Genomic DNA, 7,500 nt, shown 5'->3' with positions numbered 1-7,500 from the left:
CTGGTGGACATCAGGAAATTTTGCTGTGGGATCTTTTGTAGGGCACAAAATGATATGTTTTTCACAGTTATAAAATTCCGGATTCAATCAATTAGCCAAGGTTTACCGTGATTTCTTGATGTTTTGGGATGGTTTTTGCAGAGGTATGTCTCTCCTGATTCCTGCAACTCTTCGAGAGATTTCGGCAATTTATGGTCATTTATCTGCATACTGTGAGGCCGATTTACATCAAGAGGGTTAAGTACTAACCATTCTACCTCCCTTTTAGAAATCAACTCCACAGATTTATCAAGTTTTCTTCTTTTTTCCTTCACTATCGCTTACCTCACGCATACATTTCCTTTCAGTAGAACGAAATGTTTGTCTGAGTCTACGCCGGGGGCTCATGTGACAAAGTCTATTTTTAGCAATAGTGCAAAGCGCTATTGCTCAATCCCATCAAGGTTTTCTTCGTCGGGTTTTTCAACTTTACCCAGACTGGCTAAGGATCTAAGGATTGACTCATTGGCCTCTTCAAATTCTTTCCAGCAAGTCGGTTTCCCTTTTCCTGAGAAACTACCCTTGTTATCAGCCCCTGTTAAGGCATGGAATGCTGGTAGTGCAGCTGTCTTGGCTGATCCAAGTGCTTGCAACTTGATTGTTCGGCGAGTTGTTGCTGATCCAGTCAGAAAACTTGTATTTGGGCACATCTCTTGATAGCGTCTGATAGTTAGCGACAAAACATCGGTGTCTGGAGAATAGATCGAAATTTCCGTAGCACCGTCAGCTGTAGCGTCTAGCGCATGGAGGATAATCTTTGTGTCCGCTTCTTCGCGGTCGCTCTGCAAATGGCTCACGTCTTTGTATGTTGCTTTACACTCTGTCGCCCACGCCACGACGACCTTCTTTTCTATAGTCTCACCTCTCTCCATCACCTTCTGGGCCAGAAAAGTTGTTAGTTCTGCTTTGGTCTTGGTGTGGGATATGAATGTCTTCAACGTACCTTCAGCGATATGAGTTGAATCCGTGATATGGTAGTAAATGTGTTCTTGAGTGCCTTGTCGCTTGCTCCGAGTAGCAGACTTAAGCGAAGACAGAACATCATACCTATCAAAAATCAAACGGATCTGCTGCGTGTTATTGTATTTGATGAAAAGACGGGCGATGAAATGTTCCGCTAAGTCTTTGCAAGTCTTGATCCAATCTGGCTTATCTAACAATTGGACCTCTGCCATGCCATCAAGGATTGCGACTGTACATTTGACATCGCTACTGCCTATGGAACTCGTACTTGACTCCACTTTGTTTCTCAAGGATGTGCATCAACGTGCTTTTGCAAGAGCAATGCCGCGCATCATTGTCCCATCTGAAGCAAACAAGGACCTTGGAACTACCGTGAACTCATAGAGACCGATAGCCTCTTTGATGTCAACATCTGGGCGACTCTTGCAAACCATCATTAGCCGCGCAAACAGAGACCTGTCCTCTTTAAGCTCCACCGCTCGCTCTACTGTCTTAACTTTGATCACCTTCCCATTATTTTTCCAGCTTACGCTTCTTCATCACAGCCCAGAGATTTCTCTTACCAGATTTGACTCTATCTTCTACAAACGAGCTGAACATTTTTTGCCCTATTTCATTCTGTTGAACCAGATCTTTCTTCGTTTTTTCGCACACAGCTTTCTTCGTGACCACATTGTAAAGGTCGGTATTTGATCCCGCGTTATCACCAAGTGAAAAGGGGTCAGTGTAGCTCTTGATTGTCTGCGTTAGCTGATGGATGGCTTTGTTCTTGTCCGTCGTAATAGCAGGAGAGAAGTCATGGTGTTGTTCTTTGGAATCTGTAGTCAGGCCTGCCATAGATTCGGCCTCCGTTGCTAGTCTTGCTTGTTCTGGATCAATAATGAAAAACATTGCCCAGGCGCTGGCATTTAGCGTGATCCCGACTAGTCCTCTGGACACTTTCATGGAGTGGTTTAGATGTTCTAGAGCGTTGTCGCCTCCTACCGCACGAAATGGAACTTCCAGGTTCTTGTTTACTACCCAGTTGCCGTTGGTGAACTCTTCGTATAAGCGGGGTCTGTGTCCTTCAGGGATGCCATCTCGGCGAGATAGACAGTGATCATTCTTCCGTAATTAATCTTGTCGTGAGCAAAGAACTACTTGGTGAAGACTTCTAGGGAAGAAAGATGCCACTGCCAGTTCCCAGTGCGCACAGCCTTGATGAAGGAGAACATCTCCATAACCATCCTCATATAGTTGCATGTTACTACAAACAACGGACTGCTGTTGTTCTGAATGTCGTACTCAGGCATTTTCATGATGACTTCAGATGAATTAATAACATCAATGAAGCGTTGATGAGCTCTCTCGATTCTCTCATTTACACCTTGTCTGCACGCGTCACTGAGCTTCCTTGATAACTGCTCAAGACTCTGTCGTAGGTGTGGCTCATTCTTTAGAAACCCTTCTAAGTATAGTCTAAAGAAGGCTTGGAGAGTGATCAAGTGCGCTTTTCTCCCCTTTTTACATGCTTTCCTTCAAGAATCTGTTCGACAGTGCACGATCCATGTATAGTTCAGGCTCTTGCCAACACAAGTCGATTCCACCATTTTCTATGTAAGCTCCAATCGTCTTAAGCGTTGCCATGACGATATGTAATTCACCAGGGCGTAAGACGAGATGGTTCAGGTCTTTTCGAGCCATTTGAAGCTTTTTAGCTGGGAGACATAGTCCCATGTCGAGAGAGATCACAGTTTTCCCTTCATCACCAACCACTGCAGTCGAAATGTCTTGAGCCCTCATAAGAACTGTCAGTAATGTATTCCACTCGTGGACAGGATGTTCCAACAATGGCGGTGCGCCAACACGTGTCAGAGGTAGCGCTTCGTTGACTAACGAATGGTACGCAGACTACACGGGAACACTAGTTTGGTCGAGTTCGTCTTCAACTTGATATCTAATAAGGGAACGAGAAATCAGCCAAGCGAAATCATCGCTGCTTACTATTAGACGAATGTCTTGCTCTTTCAGCAGACCGAGAGGAACTACTGGTTTTGATGGTAATGCAGCACACTCACGAAGGGATGTAAGCGATTCGGGCAGCTCTTTCACTGACCTCAGTACTGCCATATGTCGATTCCTCGAGCCTGTTAAACAAATAAGTTCCGTGATAAACTATGAAATGTGGGCCTTTGATCTGCGTGGTTTACACTTTACAACGAAATGAGAGCATAAAGACATAATGGCATAAGAGTATAAGTGTAATAATAAATAAATAAATAAATAAATAAAGAAATAAATATTTATATAGCGCCTATACTTTTCAGTGCTAAGCGCTTTACAATGCTTCAAGGGTTAAAAAATAAAAATCCTAAAATCATTACATATAAAATACATAATCACCAAATTACAGAGAATACTAAGATAATTCATAATCTCGCTTAGACAGAAAGGTCTTCAATTTAGATTTAAACTTATTTACATCATCAATTGATCTGATGTCAATAGGCAAATCGTTCCAGAGTATAGGGGCAATGACTGAAAAAGCCCTTAAACCATATGTCTTTAAGTTATAGGGTTCAATGACAACGCCACTTGTCTGAAGCTGAGCGAAGGTACCTCCCAGGTTCATAAACATGGATTAGGTCAACCAAATAATCAGGAGCTAAATTGTTAAGTATCTTAAAACAAATAAGATTAATCTTAAAGATTATTCTTTGCTCCACCGGTAACCAGTGCAACTCCTTTAGAGTATCACTTATGTGATCAAACTTACTTAAGCAGGCAATTACACGTGCTGCAGCGTTTTGAACACCTTGTAGTTTGTTAATTTCATACTTGGGAAGACCATATAACAGCGAGTTACAAAAATCCAGCTTTGAATTTACAAATGCGTGCACAAGAGCTTCAGCCGTTGTGACATTGATATACTTACGAATATTAGCTATATTTCTTAGGTGGTAGAATGCCTAGCCTGAGATCATGCCCTCTCCCTATTATCCCTTTATATAAAAAAAAAAAAAAAACGCCTGATCGCAGGTTATAGAATGCCCCTTTAAGGGCCCACAGACGGATTTTTCACGCGTTGCTAAGGAAGTGAAATGTTACTTCCGGTAACTGACGTCATCATAGCATGAGCAGACAAGAAAACCCACTCACAAGCAAAAGTCACCGCACAAACTGTTGTTTCCATCGGAGGTTTTTCCTCGCCCTTCCACGCGCTCGTTATCAGATCAACTGCGCATACGTAAACGAACTGACTTCCGGTTTGAGAAAAAAGCTAAATTTGCGGCGGTTTGAAATTGAATTAATTTTTTTTTACATGGCACGTTTCACCCCCAAATACAGAATATAGCTAAGCATTGATTTTTTAAAATCATCTTTTTTGAAAAAGTTATAGGTATTTCAGTATCGTTTATGTTTTTAAAAAGAACATTTTTCAAAATGAAAAGAAAACCATGCTTGGATGGATGCAAAAACGAATACAAATTATCAAACCATCGATTAAATACCCAAATTGCGTAGCACGGAGACAAATTTAGACTTTTCTTTTATTGGTTACGTGACCATGGGCGTGGTATGATGACGTCATATTTAGGGTCATTGGCTTACAAAAGTTGGAAACTGACCAAAATAATGCCAAACTCTCTCAAATTACTTAACCATTACATCCTTAGCAACGCACCCCCAAAAATACGTCAGTGGGCCCTTAACTATGTTGTTAATACGAAAAGACATCGTTACGGTGTTGTCGAAAATGACTCCGATGTTACGCGCCTTATTTGTAGGCTCCATGACATCAGTTCCTATTTTAATAGAAGGTAACCGTGGGGGCAGTCTGAACCTAGAATAGAGAATAAGAAGTTCCGTTTTATCAGTATTTAGTTTCAGTTTGTTGGTAGTCATCCAGTTAGTGATATCAACAAGACAGCTCTCAATCCGGAAAATTGTGGTGGTAAGATCATCCTGGTCGTCGCAACTGAAGGTGGTATACAGTTGAGTATCATCAGCATATTGATGGAAGTCTATATCATGGCGTCGTTTTAGGTCACCCAGTGGGGCCGTGTACAAGAGATACAGCAACGGACCCAACACGGACCCCTGGGGTACACCAAATCTGAGCAGACGAGCTGAAGAGGTAAATCCATCAATCTGAACTGACTGGGAACGATCCGTAAGATAAGACTGAAGCCACGAAAGCGCTTTTCCTTTTATACCAAACCTGGATCGCAATCTGTGTAGTAAGATCTTATGATCAACGGTGTCAAATGCTGCTGACAGATCCAGCAGCAAAAGAACAACGCATTGTTTAACATCAATTGATTTCAGAATATCATTTTGAACACGTAGAAGCGCCGTCTCACAGCTGTGATGTTCCTTATAAGCAGACTGGAGGCTTTCATTCACATCAGTATCACACAAATAATTCGTCAGACGTGTAGCTGCAGTTTTTTCAATAACTTTAGACAAAAAACTTAAGGTTAGATACAGGTCGAGAGTTAGAAAAAGTTTCAAAGTCTAGGGACGGTTTCTTTAGTAGGGGAGACAACACTGCATTCTTCATGGAACTTGGCACTGAAGCTGAATTGATTGAAAGGTTCACGACTCTTTTGATGATAGGTAGTAAATCATCAATACAGTAACGTAAAAGAGAAGCAGGTACAGGACCAAGAGAACACGATTTGGTGGCGATTTTTTTCACAAGACCAGAAAGTTCATCCTCTAAGGTAGGAGAAAATTCGCTTAATTCACATGTAATTATGGCGTCATTAATCAATGGAAGAGCAGGACTGAGCATCAGTAACAGATAAGATATCCAGTTGATGTCTGATTGTCACAATTTTGTCACAGAAAAAGTCGGCGAACTTATCACATAATTCCTTTGGAGAGCCACAGGATGGATAGTGGTTTTGAGGCTTACGATGCAGCATACGGTCTCATGGTGTTAAATAAGACTTTGGGATCCGATTTATTTTCATTAATAAGCGAAGTGTAATAACTCATCTTTGAAGATTTCAAGAGCTTACGAACTCGACTACACTGATCGGCATATAGCTGTTTATCTGCCTCAGTTCTGTACTTACGCCAACGCCTTTGCAATTTACGACGTTTACGTTTTTCTGCAGCAATTTCCTCACAATACCACGGCTCAGATGGACGAGGGGTTACAAAGCGTGTTTTCAATGGAGCATGCACATCAACAACCGTGCTCAATTCACTATCATATTGATCACATAAATCATTCACATTAGATGCTGGGGCCCGTTTCTCAAAAGTCCCGAAAACTTTTCGGGCCCGAAAAGCCATTTGTGAAAGTGCCAGCCGCTTGATTTGGAAAGCCGATCTTTTAACATGTTTTCAAGGTAACAAAAAGAAAAGTGACTGTGAAGTTTGACGACTTAAATCCTCTCCGTTCTTGAGATGCAAGGGGAATTGTGACACCCGAAAATGGCCCGTAAAGTTTCGGGACTTTCGAGAAACAGGCCCCAGGTGAGAAAAAAGTGTGGAAGCCATGACATCGTTGCGAAATTCAATTGGATCAACACCACGAATTTTCCGATATTGTTTTTTAACTTTCGGTGGACGTGGACTGACAAGTAATAATTTTGAATGGATAGCTGAGTGGTCAGACAAATGAGGATTCAAGGTTGACCAACTTTCAATAATGTCATCACACGCTCGAGTGATCATTAAATCCAGCGTGTGATTATCCTTATGAGTAGAGCCAGAAACATGTTGAATTAAATTATGAGAATCAAGTAAATCCAGAAACCTGGAGGCCAGACTATCGCTGCGATCATCGACATGGTAATTGAAATCTCCCGTCAATAAAAGATGACCACTAGCTACCACTAAACGCTCAAGCAGAATAGGAAATTCGTTGAAAAAAAGAGTCGCAGTAATTAAGTCCATTCTCGGTAGACGGCGGAGGACGATAAAGTACTCCAATTCTAAGAACAGTAGCGGGTGTTCTTAGCAAGACCTCCATATATTCAAAAGATTCGAAACTGGTCACATCTTGTCAGCTCGATCTTGTAGCATTTATTGTACAGTAAACCAACACCACCACCACATTTATTCATTCGAGGAATATGCATAAACGCAAACCCCACAGGACAGAGTTCATTTATAATGTTCGCCGTCTGTTGATTATTCACGTCTGTTGATTGTTTACTCTTATGGAATGTCAATGGCATGTCTTTAAGTAATTCACGAGGGCGCGCGCTCATGTCATTAGGGAGTTTAAGCAAAGACGACGGCTACGGCCACGGCAACGCCAAAAAGCAAAAATATGATTGGTTAAAAAAGGAAAAATACTCGTGCTGCACGTGCAGCACGAATTTCCGTGCATTTCTCTGCCGCACTCCACAAAACAACAACGTGAAATCACCAAATCTTAGGTTTTGACGACAACGTGAGCATATAACCACGAAACAGTCCTTTTCTGTTTTGACTTTAAAGCCGTTCGTTCCCATCCAGTTATAGGATAGTTTGCCCGTATTGTACAAGGTGAACAAG

The 7,500-nt window shown here is 41.7% G+C and overlaps 1 long non-coding RNA gene across 1 annotated transcript; it reads left to right on the top strand.

The window, feature by feature from the left end:
• Positions 1-4,813: 4,813 nt before the first annotated feature.
• On the top strand, positions 4,814-6,396 carry LOC137974296 (uncharacterized). Its single transcript, XR_011117415.1, has 3 exons — positions 4,814-4,936; positions 5,029-5,119; positions 5,602-6,396. It is a non-coding gene; the product is annotated as an uncharacterized lncRNA (long non-coding RNA).
• The last annotated feature ends 1,104 nt before the right edge of the window (positions 6,397-7,500 follow it).

This window comes from Montipora foliosa, chromosome 10 (genome assembly GCF_036669935.1).
Source record: "Montipora foliosa isolate CH-2021 chromosome 10, ASM3666993v2, whole genome shotgun sequence".
NCBI classification, from domain to species: Eukaryota; Metazoa; Cnidaria; class Anthozoa; order Scleractinia; family Acroporidae; genus Montipora; species Montipora foliosa.
Note: the sequence above shows the minus strand (reverse complement) of the source record. Positions and strands in the feature narration are given on the sequence as shown.